Source organism: Paramisgurnus dabryanus, chromosome 6 (genome assembly GCF_030506205.2).
Source record: "Paramisgurnus dabryanus chromosome 6, PD_genome_1.1, whole genome shotgun sequence".
In the NCBI taxonomy this organism is placed as follows: domain Eukaryota; kingdom Metazoa; phylum Chordata; class Actinopteri; order Cypriniformes; family Cobitidae; genus Paramisgurnus; species Paramisgurnus dabryanus.
Genome location: NC_133342.1, coordinates 47,346,563 through 47,370,380, shown reverse-complemented (window position 1 = coordinate 47,370,380; position 23,818 = coordinate 47,346,563). Strand labels below are relative to the sequence as shown.

Sequence of the window (23,818 nt, the reverse complement as noted above, 5' to 3'; positions counted from 1 at the left end):
AATTGGGCGCAGCTGAACAGCTGCAGAATTTTAATCGATGCCCAATTAATGCCATTGACATATAAAAGTGCGCCTGTCGATGTTTAAATCGTTTTAGAGCAGCAAAAAATGGCTTATAATTCCAAAAACCTACAGCAATCGGACAAGGAAAAGCGCGTGCGCCTGCTCAGACCCTGACGTGGCGCTAGGCACTTTTCCACGTCAAAGACAGTTTAAATAAATATGGACTTTGCCGTGGATTCTGGGGACGCACACTTTACGAACAAATCTTTGCGTACGCGCGCTTTGTAACTGAGGCTCTAGGTCTCTTGGATAAGCTTGTAATTAGGAAAAAAGTACAGCTGGGATTCCAAAGATGAGGACTCATGTTGAAACGACCTAATGTCTTGCCAACGTTTTCCCAGAGCCATACAGGCTTTTAACTAAAGGACACCTAGCAGAGGATGGTTTCGATCCATCGACCTCTGGGTTATGGGCCCAGCACGCTTCCGCTGCGCCACTCTGCTTACGGAGGGACTGGGCACGACTCCACCTACAGTCCCTAGCTGAGCAGGCCACATGGATGTAGAATGTTGGCATCATGCCAAGGATTCAGGTGTCTTGAATACACTTGTAATTAAGAAATGAGGTACAGCCGCCTTTCCAAGATGAGGACTCGTGGTGAAACGGCGTAATGTTTTGTCAGCGTTTTCTGAGAGCCAGAGCCATGCAGGCTTTTAATTAAAGGACTTCTAGCAGAGGATGGTTTCGATCCATCGACCTCTGGGTTATGGGCCCAGCACGCTTCCGCTGCGCCACTCTGCTCTGACGCAACCCGGCCACCACTCAACCTACAGTCCCTGGCATAGCAGGCCACTCTGATGTAGAATGTTGGCACCATGCCAAGGATTCGGCCGTCTTAAACTTGTAATTAAGAAAAAAGTGCAGCTGCCTTTCTAATCACGGTGAAACGGCATAACGGCCTGCCAGCGGTTTCTCAGAGCCGCAAGCTTTTAAGAAAAGGGCTCTTAGCAGAGGATGGTTTCGATCCATCGACCTCTGGGTTATGGGCCCAGCACGCTTCCGCTGCGCCACTCTGCTGAAGCGCACCACAGACGGGACTCGAACCCACAATCCCTGGCTTAGGAGGCCAGTGCCTTATCCATTAGGCCACTGGGGCATGCGGTCACAACCGTGGACCGTGTTCTGTTGGACCGTGTTCTGTTGGACCATCAACAAACACAGACATGCTACAATGGATTGCATTACATGTTGGGAGAACAGAGAACTGACATGACTTTGGACACAGTTCATCTGTTTTGGCCTGCACCCGACGTGTCAGAATGGCCGAGCGGTCTAAGGCGCCAGACTCAAGGATGTTCGACCTTCTCAGTTTGTGAGGTTTCTGGTCTCCCAATGGAGGCGTGGGTTGAAATCCCACTTCTGACAGAAGGTTTTTGGCGAGGCATTAAAACTATCATCGTTTCTTCTTCTGGATGCCTTGGTGCAAATCTCATTTACAACAAGTTTTCAATTAAGCAATGCCCTAAATGTAAGCACTGGCATCAATTGGAATATCGGAAAGGGACAATTTCAAACTTTCTCCGAGGAACAAATCTCATTTCCCACAACATGCTCTGAATACATTTCTTCATTAACATCACTTGAGCAATGGGTGGATCTGAATGTGCCAATTTCAGACTCTCTCTACTAGAAATGTGGGGCCTCATTTACAAAATGCTGCGTAGAAAACGTCCTAAATTTGATCTTACGATCATTTCTCAAAAGCGCGCACGTGTGATTCATAAAACGAATGTACCCATAGAAAACACGAGTACGCCTCACTTTCAGGCGTGAAATTTAGAAAACGTAAATGAGCTTGAAATTGGGCGCAGCTGAAAAGCTGCAGAATTTTAATCGATGCCCAATTAATGCCATTGACATATAAAAGAGCGCCTGTCGATGTTTAAATCGTTTTAGAGCAGCAAAAAATGGCTTATAATTCCAAAAACCTACAGCAATCGGACAAGGAAAAGCGCGTGCGCCTGCTCAGACCCTGACGTGGCGCTAGGCACTTTTTCACGTCAAAGACAGTTTAAATAAATATGGACTTTGCCGTGGATTCTGGGGACGCACACTTTACGAACAAATCTTTGAGTACGCGCGCTTTATAACTGAGGCTCCAGGTCTCTTGGATAAGCTTGTAATTAGGAAAAAAGTACAGCTGGGATTCCAAAGATGAGGACTCATGTTGAAACGACCTAATGTCTTGCCAAAGTTTTCCCAGAGCCATGCAGGCTTTTAACTAAAGGACACCTAGCAGAGGATGGTTTCGATCCATCGACCTCTGGGTTATGGGCACAGCACGCTTCCGCTGCGCCACTCTGCTTACGGAGGGACCGGGCACGACTCCACCTACAGTCCCTAGCTGAGCAGGCCACACGGATGTAGAATGTTGGCATCATGCCAAGGATTCAGGTGTCTTGAATACACTTGTAATTAAGAAATGAGGTACAGCCGCCTTTCCAAGATGAGGACTCGTGGTGAAACGGCGTAATGTTTTGTCAGCGTTTTCTGAGAGCCAGAGCCATGCAGGCTTTTAACTAAAGGACTTCTAGCAGAGGATGGTTTCGATCCATCGACCTCTGGGTTATGGGCCCAGCACGCTTCCGCTGCGCCACTCTGCTCTGTCGCAACCCGGCCGCCACTCAACCTACAGTCCCTGGCATAGCAGGCCACTCTGATGTAGAATGTTGGCACCATGCCAAGGATTCGGCCGTCTTAAACTTGTAATTAAGAAAAAAGTAGAGCTGCATTTCTAATCACGGTGAAACAGCATAACGGCCTGCCAGCGGTTTCTCAGAGCCGCAAGCTTTTAAGAAAAGGGCTCTTAGCAGAGGATGGTTTCGATCCATCGACCTCTGGGTTATGGGCCCAGCACGCTTCCGCTGCGCCACTCTGCTGAAGCGCACCCCAGATGGGACTCGAACCCACAATCCCTGGCTTAGGAGGCCAGTGCCTTATCCATTAGGCCACTGGGGCATGCGGTCACAACCGTGGACCGTGTTCTGTTGGACCGTGTTCTGTTGGACCATCAACAAACACAGACATGCTACAATGGATTGCATTACATGTTGGGAGAACAGAGAACTGACATGACTTTGGACACAGTTCATCTGTTTTGGCCTGCACCCGACGTGTCAGAATGGCCGAGTGGTCTAAGGCGCCAGACTCAAGGATGTTCGACCTTCTCAGTTTGTGAGGTTTCTGGTCTCCCAATGGAGGCGTGGGTTCAAATCCCACTTCTGACAGAAGGTTTTTGGCGAGGCATTAAAACTATCATCGTTTCTTCTTCTGGATGCCTTGGTGCAAATCTCATTTACAACAAGTTTTCAACTAAGCGATGCCCTAAATGTAAGCACTGTCATCAATTGGAATATCGGAAAGGGACAATTTCAAACTTTCTCCTAGGAACAAATCTCATTTCCCACAACATGCTCTGAATACATTTTTTCATTAACATCACTTGAACAATGGGTGGATCTGAATGTGCCAATTTCAGACTCTCTCTACTAGAAATGTGGGGCCTCATTGCTCAATGCTGCGTAGAAAACGTCCTAAATTTGATCTTACGATCATTTCTCAAAAGCGCGCACGTGTGATTCATAAAACGAATGTAACCATAGAAAACACGAGTACGCCTCACTTTCAGGCGTGAAATTTAGAAAACGTAAATGAGCTTGAAATTGGGCTCAGCCGAACAGCTGCAGAATTTTAATCGATGCCCAATTAATGCCATTGACATATAAAAGAGCGCCTGTCGATGTTTAAATCGTTTTAGAGCAGCAAAAAATGGCTTATAATTCCAAAAACCTACAGCAATCGGACAAGGAAAAGCGCGTGCGCCTGCTCAGACCCTGACGTGGCGCTAGGCACTTTTCCACGTCAAATACACTTGTAAATAAGAAATAAGGTACAGCCGCCTTTCCAAGATGAGGACTTGTGGTGAAACGGCGTAATGTTTTGTCAGCGTTTTCTGAGAGCCAAAGCCATGCAGGCTTTTAATTAAAGGACTTCTAGCAGAGGATGGTTTCGATCCATCGACCTCCGCTGCGCCATTCTGCTCTGGCATAACCCGTCCGCCACTCAACCTACAGTACAGTCCCTGGCATAGCAGGCCACGTTGATGTAGAATGTTGGCACCATGCCAAGGATTCGGACGTCTTAAACTTGTAATTAAGAAAAAAGTACAGCTGCCTTTCCAATCACGGTGAAACTGCTGCAGAATTTTAATCGATGCCCAATTAATGTCATTGACATATAAAAGAGCGCCTGTCGATGTTTAAATCGTTTTAGAGCAGCAAAAAATTGCTTAAAATTCCAAAAACCTACAGCAATCGGACAAGGAAAAGCGCGTGCGCCTGCTCAGACCCTGACGTGGCGCTAGGCACTTTTCCACGTCAAAGACACTTTAAATAAATATGGACTTTGCCATGGATTCTGGGGACGCACACTTTACGATCAAATCTTTGCGTACGCGCGCTTTATAACTGAGGCTCCTGGGGCCTCATGTATAAAACTGTGCGTAAGATCCTTACTAAAAGTTTACGTACGCACAAAAGCCAAAAATGGCATACACCAAAAATTATGAAGACTTCTAAAACAAAGCAATGTTCCCTTTATAAATCACAGATCACCTGCAAGTATGCTTACATGAATCATCCTAATATCCCACCTTGCAAGCCCATTCTTCCATCAAGTTTGTTTTTTTTATAAATCACAACCTTTGCATGGGAACTGGTGTACGCACGTTTCCAGCCCCATTTTGTGCGTACGCACGCTTTATACATAAGGCCCCAGGTCTCTTGGATAGGCTTGTAATTAGGAAAAAAGTACAGCTGGGATTCCAAAGATGAGGACTCATGTTGAAACGACCTAATGTCTTGCCAACGTTTTCCCAGAGCCATGCAGGCTTTTAACTAAAGGACACCTAGCAGAGGATGGTTTCGATCCAATCGACCTCTGGGTTATGGGCCCAGCACGCTTCCGCTGCGCCACTCTGCTCTGACACAACCTGGCCACCACTCAACCTACAGTCCCTGGCATAGCAGGCCACTCTGATGTAGAATGTTGGCACCATGCCAAGGATTCGGCCATCTTAAACTTGTAATTAAGAAAAAAAAAACAGCTGCCTTTCCAATCACAGTGAAACGGCATAACGGCCTCCCAGCGTTTTCTCAGAGCCTAAGAGGTTTCAAATATTGTGACATGAAAAGATTTTTTGTGTTATCAATCATAAAAAACTGTAAGACATGTACTTAGAATTATGCAATTTGATGAAAGGAATGAGAAATTCTATTCTGTTGTGAACAATTTTCAAGTGGTTTGGAGGTTTGTCCATGTTGCTTTGCAATTTTTTTAAGAAATGAGCCAAAGCAATTGAGAAAAACTTTAAACACAAATACTCAAAATTAATTTTACCTGTTTCAAATGATGTGACACAACCAATATAAGACAGTTCACTGTTGTATACTGTAGTTCAGTGCATGTTAGGCTGTATACTGTACAATGAACAAATTGTATGGCCCTGAATGTTGTGCTTTCCTTTTGTTAACAGTACTGACTGCTTTACAGTTTTAATCTATCACAGAAACAAATGACAAGTTTGTGAGATGCAGGGTACAGTACTGTAAATATAGGGGTAAAATTCTAAGATCATCTCTTTAAAAGTACATTTTTACATCAGTGAACATTTCAATCCCATCACAATGGCAAGTCCGTGTGTCATTGTTCCTGAACAAGACAGTCAAAATTTTGCCATGTTGTCAATATACCAAGTGTACACAATTATATGTGTCAGTTTTTTTGTTGTAAACTGTGGATGAGTTTATATTTTCACCTTTCTTTATGTAAACAAATTACACAAATTGTGATTTAAAAAAAAAATGTTTACAGAACAAATAAAAAATTACATACAATTATTCAAAATTTTAGGATTCACTTGACAGGAATTTTTAGATTCAGTTCATATTTACAAAAAACCTACAGGAAACATGCTTCATGCTTACAGATTGTGACACACATGGTCAACAATTTTGCATGACATGTCTTGCACAATGAACTAATTCCTAAATGTGTTGATGTGTAAAACTATTCAACAGAAAGCAGTATAATGTATTTTCATGAAATTACAGTTTTTTTCAACTGCTTACACACATTTACCAAACTTTTTATTTATGTTTTTATTTTTTGCTCTTTGTGGTTGTAAATGTAGTATTAGTGTACACAGTTTGAAAAAATACATCAAAATGTAGTGTTGTTGCATGTAGTGTAAAACCAAACATGTGTGCTTGCATGTGGGGATGGTTGGGTGTATCAAGGCTCCATCTTTCCTCCGGGCTGGGTCTGGCCACAATACTTCATCCACTTCACATGCTATATTCTCTCTTGCCAGACATCATGGAAAGAACCTTCTTGTATGGCATATCCAACTTTCCAGCGTTATGTGGAGTAAAACTCCTCAATAGGATTTAGAAATGGTGAATATTGAGGCAGGTAGACAACAGAAAAATGGGGATGAATAGCTAACCAGTTTTGGACCTGATGGGCATGATGAAACCTGACATTATACCAGATGATGACAAATCTTGCCTGGTCTTCATTCTGCAGACCCTGAACAAGCATGTCATTACAGTTTTTTACAATCACTTTGCTACTATTTTCAGAACCTTGATGTCATTTTTCACAACTCTAGATACAAAACTCAAAACGGTAATCACTTGTAACACAGGCTGTCTAGTGTTCAAAACATTGCATTGTGCATTCACATCTTTAAAGACATCTTGCACTTGCACAATCATTGTTTCAAAACACAAATTTACTGTGAAATACCATGGAAACATAACTATAGATCACCCACACACAAGCAACTGATAATTTCTAAAACCTGACACTCAAACACCAGAAACACACACTAAATCTGCAAAACCAAATCTGCTAATTTTGGCCTACTCAGTTTTCAATTTCATTAAAGACTTTTTGCAAAACACAACACACAATCTAGAAGAAGGGGATGGAATGTCATTGAACAACGTAGCAGAAACATTACAATGTGTGCTGCAATTTCACAAAATGGTGTCCTGCACCATCACACCACACTTGGCCCCTATAACCTATGACATAGCTGCCAACTCTCACGCATTCACCGTGAGACACCCGCAATTGACCCCATTCTCACGCTCTCACGCCACATATCCATTTTCTCACGCAGGCTCGTGCCCACCATTGACATTCCCATTGCGTTTAATAAAAGTCATGAAATAATTGCCTAATATACCTAATTGTACATACTGTAAAACGCCTAGCTATCTCTATCTGGCCTGCCTCAATCAACATAAACGCTCGTCAAAGTCAAAATGATGCGAAAGCCAATCAAATCAAAGAAGGTGGAGTTATTGTTTACAGATGCCGGAGCGCCAGCTACAAACTACAGAGCGAGTGCGCGGCTGCGCATTGGTGAAAGAGCAACGCATGATGTAAGTAGCTAAACCAGTGCTCGCAGTACTGACACTTTTAGATTTTAGCGTACCTTCACTGTCTTTTGCGTGCCACCACTTCTCATGTTGCTGGTACTTAGCTGCAAAAAGTCAAAGAGCATTTTACTTTATGTGGCGCTGCGCAGGAAGTTCGGCAGTGAGGACATCAGAGTACCGCGAGAGCAATTCGAAATGTTACAAAAGGGTCCGCCTTTACCTTTGCTCTCGCGTTACTCTGATGTCATAAGCCGATCAGTCAGCGCCGCACCAGTCGAACACACAAAGCGTCAAGGTCTGGATGAGAAGCAGAGACCTGCCCGGGTGTGCATGTCTGTAATCAGTATAAGCCTGTGTCATGTTTGCTGTGACAGTTTTTAATAAAAGAGAAAAAAGTCAATTGATATTTGACATCTATAAACAATAATATATACGAAATATAATTATATGGTCTTGACATGCACATTATCTGTTGCTTTAGTTTAATATAAATTGGTTTATTTGATTGTGACAGTCCCTCTATCACCAATCAATCACAAATCATCACGTTATGCTTCTCTTTCTAAGTGGATAAACTAAATCAAAGCTGCTGTTATCTGCAGTTATACATTTTAAAGAGACCAGTAGCCTATTCATTAGATTTTAAGAACTTTTTTGGCACTTTTATCAGAAGGAAAGCATAATAGAAGGGTATGAAATAATAATAAAGACTGTAATTTCAGTCATTTAAACTCAGTAAAAGCTTTTATTTCAATTTAATTTGTAAAATATGATTAGATTTGTATAGTAATCCATTTTTACGCAGTTTTTCCAACTATTTTATACAGAAAAAGCTAAAATCCACACTATTATCAATTGGTTAAGGACTTAAAAATTATTACCACAACCCCCCCCCCCCAAAAAAAAATAAAAATCTCACTCCAAGCTGAACTCAGAAGTTGGCAGCTCTGCTATGATGAGCTGAAAAGGTCATATTGTTTTGTAACTTGTCAGGTTTTCTGTCAATCACTCTAATTGCACGTTACATGGCTGCTGATTGGTCCGTTGTAACTTAACGTGAAATAAAATGTCAGACGTAACATATTTTTTATTCCGCGTAATGTAATTAAGTGCGCGTTGTCAACTTGACATTCCTGCACGTTAGACTGAGTATGGCAGAGAAACAGGAAATAATCCACCAACAAATGAAAGAGTAATTTCTGAAATTTCATAATAAGCACTAGTGAGGTGCAGGTCTCTCTCTCTTTCGTGCGCGCGCTCGCTCGTTCGCTCTCTCTGTGCTCGTGCAGCTGTCTGAGTCTCTGGCATGCAGAAGTCTCTCCAAACGTGCACAAGAAACTGTGCCGCTAAATTAAGAAAGGAGTTCCCGCACATAATGCTGTTAGTCGTTATAAAGTTTAAGTTTACTCGCGTTTTTATCAGTGACGCGTGCGCAGCTGGAGCGATGTAGTTTGATGCGACGTTAGCTCACAATACACACATCTGTTGGTTGAGAAAGACGAGAAAGAGACGCAACGGTAAAGGTGCAAGTCTAAGAAAGTAAAGAGCGACAAGACCATCTCAAATGTTCATCCCCTGATAGCACCATTATAATCTCATTATCTAAAGATCTTATATACAGGTATGTTCCCTGTCTGTCTTGTGCATATTCATACTTGGTCGTTTTACATGCTTATGTATGCATAAATACTAAATACAATGCATACTATATCTTCAATAGCCTACAAAATAAATAACTGATTAAAAACAAGATTCTGTCTATAAAGACTTATCTTTTGTTATCATTAATGCATTTAACAATATTCAGTCTATAAAGACTTATCTTTTGTTATCATTAATGCATTTTCACTTTAAAACTAACTTTAACTTATTATATTTTTAAAACTGTGGTGAGCATTTAAGTATGAGTGGCAATTTTCTGCAAATTTGTATATTCCAAAAACTATATAAATATAAAGCTTATAAACATATATACTTTCACACATTTTGGTTTTATTATCACCACGTGTTGCTGTGTGTGGTTGTTAAATAAAGTGTCTCGTGTTTATGCTCAAGTGGGCTCAGTGATATGTTAATAATGATATTATGGTGTTTTCTGGCTCAAAGAGGGAAAACTCACAGTTGTATGTCTCGAAAGAAACGAATGCATTTTGTGATGTAGATTACCTAGATATTACACTTAAAAAAACAAAAAATTAGACTATAAATCGAGGGGAAGGGGGGCCTACAAAACCTCTTAGCCCAGGGACCTCACATTAGGTTAAGGCGGCCCTGCCTATAACACTGATCACATCATACAATTTCTGGAAACTATTACAGTTTTTTACAATCACTTTGCTACTATTTTCAGAACCTTGATGTCATTTTTCACAACTCTAGACACAAAACTCACAACCAAAGATCAAAATGCACATTTTTCAAAACTCTTAACTCTTTTCTCAATTGCTTGGATACAATACACATAAAACTTGGATCATTTGTTCATTCAACCAAAATCACATGTTCAATATGACACAACTTAACATCAAAGTACTACTGTTTCAAAAGGCTATTCACACATCACATTTCAAATAAGTGTCTATTCATTTTCTTACAATGATCTAACTATCAATCAATACAACTGCCCAAAATGATAAGTAACTGTTGCATTATTCGTAATAGTTGTATGGAAACAGACAAAGAATCTTCCATGTTTACTGAAAATCATGAAAGTTTCAAGATAATGAGGTTCATTGTAACCAATAAGCATGGAGCATGAACCAATTATCACTGTACTGTATAGATGCAGGCCCTTGTAATTGCTTGTCCAATTCTCCCAACTTGTTACTGATGATTGAGTGCAGATTGTGAAATGATGTGACCTATGTTGTGATTGTACTGTAGTGTTTTCATCAATACATTACAAACTTTGTTCAATGATTCCAATGTGTCTGTCGTATTCTCTCTACTACTGCAAACTTTTACAGATATGTATTTGCTCTACATGTACCATAATGAAATCTGTAGCACCAATTTTGTTCTACAATACTTAATGATTGTACAAACAATGACTTAGTGAAACTATCAGTTGCTTGTGTGTGGGTGATCTATAGTTATGTTTCCATGGTATTTTACAGTAAATTTGTGTTTTGAAACAATGATTGTGCAAGTGCAAGATGTCTTTAAAGATGTGAATGCACAATGCAATGTTTTGAACACTAGACAGCCTGTGTTACAAGTGATTACCGTTTTGAGTTTTGTATCTAGAGTTGTGAAAAATGACATCAAGGTTCTGAAAATAGTAGCAAAGTGATTTTAAAAAACTGTATCACTGTACTGTATAGATGCAGGCCCTTGTAATTGCTTGTCCAATTCTGCCAACTTGTTACTGATGATTGAGTGCAGATTGTGAAATGATGTGACCTATGTTGTGATTGTACTGTAGTGTTTTCATCAATACATTACAAACTTTGTTCAATGATTCCAATGTGTCTGTCGTATTCTCTCTACTACTGCAGAACTTTTACAGATATGTATTTGCTCTACATGTACCATAATGAAATCTGTATCACCAATTTTGTTCTACAATACTTAATGATTGTACAAACAATGACTTAGTGAAACTATCAGTTGCTTGTGTGTGGGTGATCTATAGTTATGTTTCCATGGTATTTCACAGTAAATTTGTGTTTTGAAACAATGATTGTGCAAGTGCAAGATGTCTTTAAAGATGTGAATGCACAATGCAATGTTTTGAACACTAGACAGCCTGTGTTACAAGTGATTACCGTTTTGAGTTTTGTGTCTAGAGTTGTGAAAAATGACATCAAGGTTCTGAAAATAGTAGCAAAGTGATTGTAAAAAACTGTAAGTATACTTAAGTAATGTTGAAGTATAGTTTTAAGTATACTTTATGTAGTAAGTGTACTAACATTTATGTTCTAGTAGTATACTTGTAAGTGTACTGCTTAAATACCGCTTGGGACTAAATTGGCCCACTTTTAGTATATAAAAGTATACTTCTAAGTGTACTATAAGTGTAAGAATAGTCAACTTTAAGTGTACAACTAGTGCACAATTTTTTTTTCAATTGTACTGCAAGTGAACTCATGAGTATACTAGTAGTTTTCTAAACTTATACTTCAAGTGTGCATGCAAATGTTCTGTTAGTGTACTCTTAGTAAACTAGTAGGTTACTTATTGTGTGCTGCGGGTGTACTTCCAAGTGTTCTTTTAATATACTTTTTGTTAACTAGTAGTTTACTAGTCATATACTGAAAGTGTACAGTCTTGTTCAAAATAATAGCAGTACACAATGTGACTAACCAGAATAATCAAGGTTTTTAGTATATTTTTTATTGCTACAAGGCAAACAAGTTACCAGTAGGTTCAGTAGATTCTCAGAAAACAAACAAGACCCAGCATTCATGATATGCACGCTCTTAAGGCTGTGCAATTGGGCAATTAGTTGAAAGGGGTGTGTTCAAAAAAATAGCAGTGTCTACCTTTGACTGTACAAACTCAAAACTATTTTGTACAAACATTTTTTTTCTTCTGGGATTTAGCAATCCTGTGAATCACTAAACTAATATTTAGTTGTATGACCACAGTTTTTTAAAACTGCTTGACATCTGTGTGGCATGGAGTCAACCAACTTGTGGCACCTCTCAGCTGTTATTCCACTCCATGATTCTTTAACAACATTCCACAATTCATTCACATTTCTTGGTTTTGCTTCAGAAACAGCATTTTTGATATCACCCCACAAGTTCTCAATTGGATTAAGGTCTGGAGATTGGGCTGGCCACTCCATAACATTAATTTTGTTGGTTTGGAACCAAGACTTTGCCCGTTTACTAGTGTGTTTTGGGTCATTGTCTTGTTGAAACAACCATTTCAAGGGCATGTCCTCTTCAGCATAGGGCAACATGACCTCTTCAAGTATTTTAACATATGCAAACTGATCCATGATCCCTGGTATGCGATAAATAGGCCCAACACCATAGTAGGAGAAACATGCCCATATCATGCTCCATGCTTCACTGGCTGCGTCCGAAACCGCATACTGTATAGTAGGTACTGAAAAAGATGAATTACCTACTTACTTGGCGTTAAAACAGTAGGTACTGGATAGTATGAATCCGGGTAGTATGAATGAGATTCGGACGTACTACATTCGCCATGTTGCTACATCACGTGACATACGTCGTCATCACGTCATGTCATTTCAGCGCGAAAACAGCCGCATGCCTCTTCTTCTTCGTTGGATAACTCCTCGTCCGGGGCATCATGGGATAGTGAAGCGTCCATCGTATGCACACTGCAAAATCTAACCGGAAGTAGTAGGTCATCCGGGTACTTTTCGCATACTGTTTTTCGAATACTATGTATTCGGACATACTACTCGCCTCGCCTACTGCTTTTCGCGTACTATATAGTATGTAGTAGGCGGTTTCGGACGCAGCAACTGTCTTCACTGTGTACTGTGGCTTGAATTCAGAGTTTGGGGATCGTCTCACAAACTGCCTGTGGCCCTTGGACCCAAAAAGAACAATTTTACTCTCATCAGTCCACAAAATGTTCCTCCATTTCTCTTTAGGCCAGTTGATGTGTTCTTTGGCAAATTGTAACCTCTTCTGCACATGCCTTTTTTTAACAGAGGGACTTTGCGGGGGAATCTTGAAAATAGATTAGCTTCACACAGACGTCTTCTAACTGTCACAGTACTTACAGGTAACTCCAGACTGTCTTTGATCATCCTGGAGGTGATCATTGGCTGAGCCTTTGCCATTCTGGTTATTCTTCTATCCATTTTGATGGTTGTCTTCCGCTTCCGTTTTCTTCCACGTCTCTCTGGTTTTGCTCTCCATTTTAAGGCATTGGAGATCATTTTAGCTGAACAGCCTATCATTTTTTGCACCTCTTTATAGGTTTTCCCCTCTCCAATCAACTTTTTAATCAAAGTACGCTGTTCTTCTGAACAATGTCTTGAACGACCCATTTCCCTCAGCTTTCAAATGCATATTCAACCAGTGTTGGCTTCATCCTTAAATAGGGGCCACCTGATTCACACCTGTTTCTTCACAAAATTGATGACCTCAGTGATTGAATGCCACACTGCTATTTTTTTGAACACACCCCTTTCAACTAATTCAACTAATTGCCCAATTGCACAGCCTTAAGAGCGTGCATATCATGAATGCTGGGTCTCATTTGTTTTCTGAGAATCTACTGAACCTACTGGTAACTTGTTTGCCACGTAGCAATAAAAAAATATACTAAAAACCTTGATTATTCTGGTTAGTCACATTGTACTGCTATTATTTTGAACAAGACTGTATATGCAAGTGTTCTGTTAGTGTACTCTTAGTAAACTAGTAGGTTACTTATTGTATACTGCTTGTGTAACAAAGCACTTTGACACTGAGGATCCATCTGCAGGTTTTTATTAAACACACTCATATTCCAACAGGCAAGGTCAAACAACAGCAAACACAGCAATGTAGGGCAGGCATGTCTCGTAGTCTGAAACAGGCAAAAGGGTCAGGGCAGGCAAAAAACATACTCATAAATTGGGTAAAACAGATAAAGATCAATAAATACAGATAGGCAGGCAGGCAGGCAGCAATGACAGCCGGTACAAATCAAGACTTTGCACTGACTGAATGTTTCCAGAGAGTTTATAAAGGCTGTCCAATAAGTTTCAGGTGGCAGAGTAATCAGTCCAGGTATGCGGGATTATGGGAAATGGAGCCCAGAACGAAAGTTAATATTCAGGGGATTCAGCCATATATATAGATATATATACAACCTCAAATCAGAAAAAGTTGGGACACTGTAGAAATTGTGAGTAAAAAAGGAATGGAATAATTTACACATCTCATAAACTTATATTTTATTCACAATAAAATAAAGATAACATATCAAATGTTGAAAGTGAGTATATAATATATATTTATAATTGTTATTTATTATTTTTGTTTGATTAGCTCACTGATAGCATATGAAAGATTTAGCTTCAAATTGAAAGTACAATTAAAAGGTATATGTCAATTATAAAAAATAATCCACAGGAACATTGTATTGTACTTTAAGTGCAATAGATATATATAAATATATATTTATAGTATGATGTTAAGTTCACTTAAAGTAAAGTTGAGTAGTAAACTACTAGTTAACTAAAAGTATAGTAAAAAGAATACTCGCAAGTATACCTGCAGCACACAATTAGTAACTTACTATTTTACTAAGAGTACACTAACAGAACAATTGCATGTACACTTTCAGTATGACTAGTACACTACTAGTTAACTAAAAGTATAGTAAAAGAATACTTGCAAGTATACCTGCAGCACAAAATTAATAACCTACTAGTTTACTAACACTAAAGATTCTCCATAAAGATAATATACATTTGTACACTACATATACTTTCAAAATTTACTTAAAATATACTGTTTCTAAAGGATGCTAAATAATGTATTTTATAAATATGCTGTCAGTGCATTATTATAATAATAACTTTAACAGATAAAGTATACCTAAAATAAACTTTAAAATAAGTTCAAATTAGTTTACTTTAAAAATTGCACAGAACTTTAACTCCAAGTATATTTTTTAAAAGTAATTATACTAAATTATAATTATTTTGAAATATGTTTAAAGTTTAATTGTAAGCAAATATGTTGTAATGATACTTTCAATATATTCAAAGATGGTAGATTAAGTATATTTGTAATGTACTATTGCAAAGCTAAATATACTTGAAATACAATAAAGATTATTTATTTTTCACCAGGGCTATTCATATGGCTTTTTGCAGCTTTCTTGATGTAGCTTTCGTTGTTGCATTTTTACTTTATACTTTTAAGTATATGTCAGTAAACAAGTATAGGCCAAATATACTTAGACATTTCGGTCAGTATAGGTCAAGTATACTTTAGTACAATTTAAGTATATTTCTGAGAAGTACCTAAAGTACATTTTAGAGAAGTACATAAAAAGTAAAATGATACTATGAAATTATACTTTCTTATTTTAAGTTTAAAAGAAGTATACTTATAGCACACTTGAATAAACTTCTTCTTCGTAAGGGTTAAGCATTCAGAAAAAACTGTAAGAAATAAGGTACAGCTGCCTTTCCAAGATGAGGACTCGTGGTGTATCGGCATAATGTTTTGTTAACATTTTCTCAGAGCCGGAGCCATGCAAGGGTGTTCAACCTTCTCGGTTTAGTGAGGTCTTTGGCCTCCGAGTGGAGGTGAGGGTTTAGTAATAATAATTGTTTTCGTTCACATGTTCACTAATCATGAACTCACAAGATGAGCATACAAGTCAAAATGTGTTTGATCATTTATTTATGAAGAGAACAGAGGGATTTTGCACAAAAGCAAGATAAGGGATTAAGCTGGGATTTTCCAGTTATCCTGGTTCAATTTAGCCCTGAATCGGTTGCATAAAAGTACTAAATTAATCTAGATGAAGTTACTATGGAGATTTACTCTTTGTAGCTTGCCTACTCCAGAGCAGGCTAACAACCAGGCTAAGATGCATCCTAGTGATTAATTAAATTCAAAAAACGTATTTATCCCAGGGGGAAATTGCTTTAATGTTACAATTATAGAAAAGAAAGAAATTTAAGAAAAAAAGAAGTAAAAACATAATTATATGCCCATCAATGATTCACAAATTAATAGATAAGAAATAAAAAATATATAATATAAAATAATAAAAATAATAAACTATACCCATATAAAAAAGGGTATTTTACTTCAATAGTGAATTGTCCCAGCACTTTTCAAAGATAAGTTATACAGCCTAATGACCACAGGTATGAAGAATCTTCTAAAATGCTCAGTTAAACACTTAGCAGTGATCAGTCTCTGACTAAATGTACTTCTCTGGTTGGCCAGCACCCTATGTAGTGGGTAAAAGCCAGGGATTGTTCAGAATTGAATTAAGTTTTGACAGTATTTTTCTCTCAGTCACAACATGAACAGAGTCCAGCTCCATACCAAGTACAGAGCCAGCCCCTCGTATTAATGTGTCCAGTTTATTTCTGTCCGCCACCTTCATACCAATTCCTCAACAGACCACTGAATAAAAATGATGCTAAGTACCACAGACTCATAAAACATCCACAGCATGGTATAGCAGACTATGCATTGCAGATTAATTGCTACTTAAAAGCAATGCTACAAGATATTTATGTGATTTAGTCACTTCATGGTCCTGCATTAGATATACTGTCATTTATCTAAGTGTGCGTACTGTCATTTTAGTGTTATTATGAAGACTGCTGTCAGGGGTTTGATGAATATATTTATTAATGCAATTGTTGAGATAAGAAATGGCTGATGAAGTTGAAAGGCGGTTTCAATTAAGTACATATGAAGACTAGCATTAAGGCATGAGAAATATCTTACTGAGAGGTACAGATTCTCATGTGATGTAAGAAATGTCAGTCTAGCACTGAAATCACTTCTACAAGATTGCAAGTAACAGGAACAGATTACTCCATAAATTGTTACATTAGGGCAGTCACAGTAGAACAGGCATTCTTTTGTGTTACAGCTTTCCCCTATTGTCATTGGATGCAGTGGATTGCACCCACCCCTGCATATGCAACTTATGCTTTTCCAAATTATTATTCGTATCTGGATTACTCAATTAGCTGGATTTGATTGGTGACGTTTTGGCTTGATCTTGGATTATTTGGTTCTTTAGGAGCATCAAAGTTTGATTACAATCATTAATTTCAATCTTTGACAAGCATAGTAAAGATATCAGAATATATTTTCACAGAATATTTTACATTATGTGGGGTGATTTTATAAAAAAATAGCTTTAACTGGGTTTACAAATTCAGCCTCATAAAAAGTTCACAATAACCTTTCATCAATGGCTCGCGCACTGCAAGGGGTAATAAAAGGGCATGGTCTTGGCCATTGTAACAACCGGCCAATCACAGTGTCATCATCTTACCATCTTGTGTAATCAACGCATGAAGGCAGATTAATGCAGGCTCTTGTCATGAGATTTTGTGTCTTTACCTTTACAGATGACGTCTTGTTGCAGTTTTATTTTTGTTCTGAAGAATTATCTTGTGCTCCCCCTGCTACTGTTCAGAGACTGTATTGAATCGGGCACAGTTGCTGACACACATTGCCAAACATTCTCCCCAGCCTCATCCACCCACCCCAGACTCATCTAACCTGCCGCCCTGTGCCCTGCCACCTGACCCGACTGGCACTCTGCCACCTCACCCGATCGGTAGCTGCCACCTCACTTGACCAGCACCCTGCCACCTCACTTGACCGGCGCTCAGCTGCCCGACGTCCTGCTACCTCAGCCGCCCGCCCCCCTGCCACCTCACTCTATTGGTGCTCAGCCCCCTGGCGTCCTGCCACCTCAGCCAACCGGCGCCCTGCCGCCCCAGCCGACCGGCGCTCTGCCAAAACGCCCTGCAAACAGGACTGTTACTAGCAGCCAATGTAATTTGACTTTGCTTGTGAAAAATCACACTGACCATCACACACTGCTATTAGTAGGGTTATGCAGATAATTGCAGTCACAGGCAAATGAAGTGGTTTTTGAATTGAAAAACATATTTTTCTTTTTTTGTTTTCTTTTTAAGGGATATAGGGCTTTTAAAAAGAATCGATGTGTAGCTAAATTACAATTCCTGTTCCATACTCCAGTCCAGCGGTGGCGGTAATACACCTAGTAGTGTCAACCGCAAATAAAAATTAGAAGAAGATTGCAGTCACAGAGGGAGACCCTTGCTGAGTCCCAATTCGCATACTATCCGTCATAAATAGTATGTGAAACTAGAATTAGTACGTCCCCAATCGTAGTATGTTGAAATGAGTATCCCAAAGATACACGCATGGTCTACTATTTCCGGTTAGAATTCGAAGTGCAGATCAATGCACACTCTAACGGCTAATATTACCCACAACACATTGCGTGCGGGAGGGAGGAGCTTAACCACACTGAATTATTTGTAGTAATACTGTGGCTGTACAAATGTTAACTTTATTAGTCCAACCAAAGAAACATGGTTACTACACTTTTACTATAGTAAAAGCATGGTTCATTTTCATCTGGGTATTTTTGAGTTATATACATAAGTATAAAATAGTTTATAATATAAACTTTAAATATTTTGACTTTAAAATAAATAGCTTTCGTTACACACATTGCACATGAACGTCAGAACCAGCCGCCTCACAAACGACCTGCGTTTATTGGTTCTACGATGACGCCCTGCTTCACTCCTCAACTTGGTAGAACACATTGTTAAATGTATTGTGAAAAAAAAACGATGAGAAAAAAAGATGGGAATAGTAAATAAAATTATATTGGACATACCCTGGTGAAAAAATAGTATGCTAAATATATTTAATTTTGATATACTTAAGTATACTTGCAGTCACACTAATGACCAGTATACTTAAAGTGTGCTATTGATTAGTTTATTTAAAGAGTGCTATTTTGGAACAACTAATTTTGTACTTAATATATTTTAGTTGTATATTAATTGTAACAAAGTACAACTTTAAGTGTATTTAGTGTACTTTTGTGTGCTAAAGTGGAACAACTTTAAGTGTATTTAGTACAATTTAAGTACATGACTGTTTTTGTGCTAAATTCATGCTTGATAAGTGGATTTAGAGTGTGTTTTATTTATGTTAGGAGTACATTACAAATGTATTATGAGTGTCTTGCAAACATACAATCAGTATATCTTAAATAGACTGTTTGCGTACATTCTATATATTTTTGGCCAATCCAAAATTCTAAAAACTGCCCTGGTGAAAAATGAATATGCCAAGTACATTACATTTTGTATACTTTTACATACCTGCAGCTAGATTAGAAATGAGTATACTTCAAGTGCGTTAATAATTAGTTAACTTAAAGAGTGCTATTTTGGGAATAGATTACTTTAGCTGGTAACATAACCAAAATAATTTTTTCCAAATAAATAAAAGCTGATTAAAACAGTCAAAAACAATTCATTTTAAATATATTTAAAATATAGTTTTATTCACAGCATTCAAAGTGTACAGTATTTGCCTAAAAATTGAACAATTACTCATTGAAGAATGTCAAGATGATTGAGTTTACAACGTCTTTCTCTCCCAAATCAACTTTAGTCTGGCAGGTTTTGGTTCAGCCTAAGGAAATCTGAAAAAGAGAGACAATAAGCTCAATTAAAAAGTGTTTAATATTAAAACATTACATTTATTTAAGACTTACTGTATTAAATCTATAGTTTACTGGCAGAGATTGTATAGCAGATATATTTTTACCTAAACTAGAGCTTGACTTAAATGTCATCATATATATTAAGGGGCGGTTTCCCAGACAGGAATTAGACTAGTCCTAGACTAAAATAAATGTAAGAGCTGTCCAAACTGAAAACAACTTGCTCTGACATATCTTAAAATACATCAGTGCCCATTGTTTTACATCGTTATGCACATAAGTAATGTTTTTAGTAAGGCATGTTTGTTAAAACTATCCTAATTAAACTAAGGTCTAGTCCTGGATAAAGCTAATCCCTGTCCGGGAAACCACCCCTAAGAGTTTTCATTATAATGACTTGCCTATATGGGCTGCAAAATCCTCCTTACATAAAATACTTCAGCTCCTAAAGAAAGATTTTATTGTATTAAATTTAAATGTAAAAATTGTCAGAAAGAAAATGCAACAAGCAGACAATTGGGTGTTTCCTGGAAAGGGATTATCTTAAAACAGGACTAGGCCTTAGTTTAATTAAGAAATATAACCAGTTTCAAAAAACATGCCTTAATAAAAACATTACCTGTGTGCATTTTGAGGCAAAACAAAGGACACTGGTGTATTTTAAGATATGTCAGTGCAAGTTGTTTTCAGTTTGGACAGCTCTTACATTTATTTTAGTCTAGGACTAGTCTAATCCCTGTCCGGGAAACCGCCTCAATATGTATAACGTTATCTAAACTGAAGCTTGATTTACTACTACGAATGAATTATTATATCTTAAGAGTTTAAAATGACTTACCATTAGCTGCAAAGTCCTCCCTACAAATGTCTTTGAAAAACATTAGCTTCTGAGGAAAGAATGCAGCATCATTAATACTAAATACAGTTAGGTAAAAGCCTTACAACCTCTAAACAGTCAATAAATGGTTAACTTTCATGCTACATTTAAAAAACAGATTTTCTGACGCTACGCGTCGGGTGGTTCTTCGCCTCTACGTCGTGCATTAAAACCCTTTAATGCATGGCTAGCCATGGATTATCCCTTACTTATGTAACTTAAATTGTAGTAGTAGTTTTACTTACATATTTTGTGGCAACTGATTGCCTTGTTTTTCTTAAGTTTCCTGTACTCAAATATCTACATTTTACAACTTAACAGAACACTGTAAAACCCAACAAGTACTCAAAATATTCAAGTTTTGTTCACAAATAACAGACACATATCATGTGACTCATGAAAATTTGATACCAGTGAAAGTGTGTTGAGACTGAGCTCATTGCTGACTTTCACATAGGTATTATTTATATCATAAAGCAGTGGTTCTCAAATGGGGGTACGCGTACCCCTAGGGGTACTTTGGGGTACTGCAGGGGGTACGTGAGAGAAAGTGGAAACTGACATTTAGGAATAAATAAATAACATCCGTAAATCATGATGATAGTATTTTCATGTGACATAGGACTACACAAAAATGCATTTAAAAAATCATAAATTTAAAGCACATTGTACAAAATGCATGTGCGAGTTCAACCTGTTGATCTTATCTGGCGCATGCGCTAAGGTTTCAGTTCAGCAGCCTCAGCCATAGATATGTATATAAAGGCTAGATGGCTCGTCCGCGCTGATGGCCAATTGAGTTGAACGTCCGCATTTTGGCGGCCATCTTAGGACAGGGCGCTCGCTCACTCGTAGCATTGAGTTTTAATGATGCAGGTACTTTTAAATGACCATAACTTGCTTAATTTTTTACCGATTTTCAAACGGATTGGTTTGTTATAAACGTCAAAGATGTACCTATGACACTGAATACGTTTACTAAAAATAAATAAAAAATTCATGAAACATTTTAAAGCATCCATAATTATAGCCACGTTAATAATGTTTGTAAAACCCTTACGAAAATTAACCATGGTTTTATTGTGGTAAAAGTGTAGTAACCATGGTTTTTTGGTGTATTGATTACTATCAGCAAAACCATGGTTTTACTTCACTAACTATGGTTTAACTATGGTTTTTGAAAACCATGATTGTCAAAACCATGGTTATTTTGTAGTTACTATGGTTTTACTACAGTAACCATGGTTTTTTGGTTTTAACTGTAGTAAAACCATGGTTAATTTTCGTAAGGGAAAACCAAACCGTTTGTAAATCCGTCAAGAATTCAGCAAGTTACGAGCATTTTAGTTGGCGTATGTCACTCACCTTCCGTCCACAGCAGCAGGGAGCAGCACTATGGCAGCACTGACCTAAGATGGCCGCCAAGTGACGACACAGCTGACTCCGCCTTGAGCCATCTAGCCTTTATATACATATCTATGGCCTCAGCAACGGAGATACACGGAGTCTTTCATACTTAAAGTTTACTTTCTTTTGTGGTGTTGCTGTGCGTATATATATATATATATATATATATATATATATATATATATATAGATATAGATAGATATATAGGCACAGCAATATATATTCAAGTAAGTGACATCTGTCTGTGTTGTAAATATGTTTGAGTTTTATTTGGTTAAATGTACCTCATTAAAGCTTCCATAATAACATTGGGAAAGCAGCTGTATTCCACTTAAAATCGATAATTTAAAGGTTTATTTTCAATTTAATATGAATGTCAATCTGTTTAAATATATCTTTATGGCATATTTGTTCAAATTTATGTTTAATTGCATGCTTGCAAATCTGATAATAGCGCATCGCCGGTGCTTCGACTGACGCGAACTCATTTGTAACCTGACACCGCTAACCAGCTGCAGTTGCAGAGGCCAGCAGACTAATCTTCAATACTGCCATATTCAACTTGTAGCTTGCAGTTTCTACTTTGCTATATTGTTACTGCCTACTGCTGTAAGTTTAACCCGTTTTCTAATGGACTCTATGCACGGCGGTGCTTGACGTATTTCCGGTGAAATCTCAGGATGCTGGACTACTTCCGCCAGTCATAGAGCTCAATGATATTCAGGAACGTTGGTTGCCAAAATAGCCAAAATAACACTGCAAATTTTGTTGATGGTTGTTTAATTTACATAGAAATAACTTATACTTCACATTTAATACCATAATGACATTTAAACGTATGAAAGTATATTTTTATAGACGGGAGAACCGAACTTCTAGCCACCACTGGTGTGTGTCATAGTGTTTACAGCATTAGACTCAAGCATGACAACTTCTACACTGCTACCCTGTATCTGCTTTAACACTAGTTTTAGATAGAAAATGCACTGATAACAGTGCTATTCATCTGTTGTTGATATACTTATGAATTTTGTATAATTGTTATCATCAGTACTAGCGAAGATAACATCTGTGGTTATACAAGCAAAATGTTAGAACAGTAAAAAACGTGTATTTTGCGCATTTATGCTTTATTAATAACAAATGCAAAAGACAAATAGAAAATTCATATCAATGACAACAAGAATAACTTCAGAGAAAAATAAAACACACACACACAACAAACTAAATACACGGGGTATTAAAATAAACAAACAGCACAAGAAATAAACAAATAATGGAATAGATTTCTTAAATGGACTTTACCATAGTCAATAGTTCTTTTTGCGTTGTTATTTATATCCTATAAAGTTCCAAGATATGACTCAAAAATATCCAAGTAAAAATGTTTTGACAATCGACGTGAATATACAAAAAAAAAAAAAAAAGGTATTAAACGTCACATTTAATATAAGTCCTGCTGCAGTTCGTGTTGCTTTTTCCTCATATAGCAGTGAGATTTCATTTACGTCTTTTAATTTACCTGACACTTTAAGATAACATTACAAAGACATTAATCCTGAATCATAAAAACAGCACAATGTAAGCTCTGCTAGTATGATGAACATATCATAATGATTACAGAGATAAGACGACTTGCAACCTTTCTCGAGTTTGCACATCTTGACAATTCTTCACACATCACAGGTTGTAAATTTGGGTAAATCCAGCAAACAACGAGTACATTTAGCGATTCTGCCGTCACTCCGCTTTAAATCTCCCGTACCGGAAACTGAAGAGCAGCCTTGAGTCAAACGCGGAAGTTAAGCGTGCATAGAGTCCATTAATATAT

General features: G+C 37.9%; 1 long non-coding RNA gene and 4 other non-coding genes across 5 annotated transcripts; 2 read left to right on the top strand and 3 right to left on the bottom strand.

The window, feature by feature from the left end:
- Window positions 1–1,086: 1,086 nt before the first annotated feature.
- Window positions 1,087–1,159, bottom strand: trnar-ccu (transfer RNA arginine (anticodon CCU)). Its single transcript has one exon. It is a non-coding gene; the product is annotated as a tRNA-Arg (tRNA).
- Window positions 1,160–1,316: 157 nt separating this feature from the next.
- Window positions 1,317–1,428, top strand: trnal-caa (transfer RNA leucine (anticodon CAA)). Its single transcript has 2 exons — window positions 1,317–1,354; window positions 1,383–1,428. It is a non-coding gene; the product is annotated as a tRNA-Leu (tRNA).
- A 1,520-nt stretch (window positions 1,429–2,948) lies between these two features.
- On the bottom strand, window positions 2,949–3,021 carry trnar-ccu (transfer RNA arginine (anticodon CCU)). Its single transcript has one exon. It is a non-coding gene; the product is annotated as a tRNA-Arg (tRNA).
- Window positions 3,022–3,178: 157 nt separating this feature from the next.
- trnal-caa (transfer RNA leucine (anticodon CAA)) lies at window positions 3,179–3,290 on the top strand. Its single transcript has 2 exons — window positions 3,179–3,216; window positions 3,245–3,290. It is a non-coding gene; the product is annotated as a tRNA-Leu (tRNA).
- A 15,578-nt stretch (window positions 3,291–18,868) lies between these two features.
- Window positions 18,869–20,699, bottom strand: LOC135767244 (uncharacterized). Its single transcript, XR_010541966.2, has 3 exons — window positions 20,542–20,699; window positions 20,105–20,148; window positions 18,869–19,682 (listed from the first exon to the last, which is right to left on the bottom strand). It is a non-coding gene; the product is annotated as an uncharacterized lncRNA (long non-coding RNA).
- Between the last annotated feature and the right edge of the window lie 3,119 nt (window positions 20,700–23,818).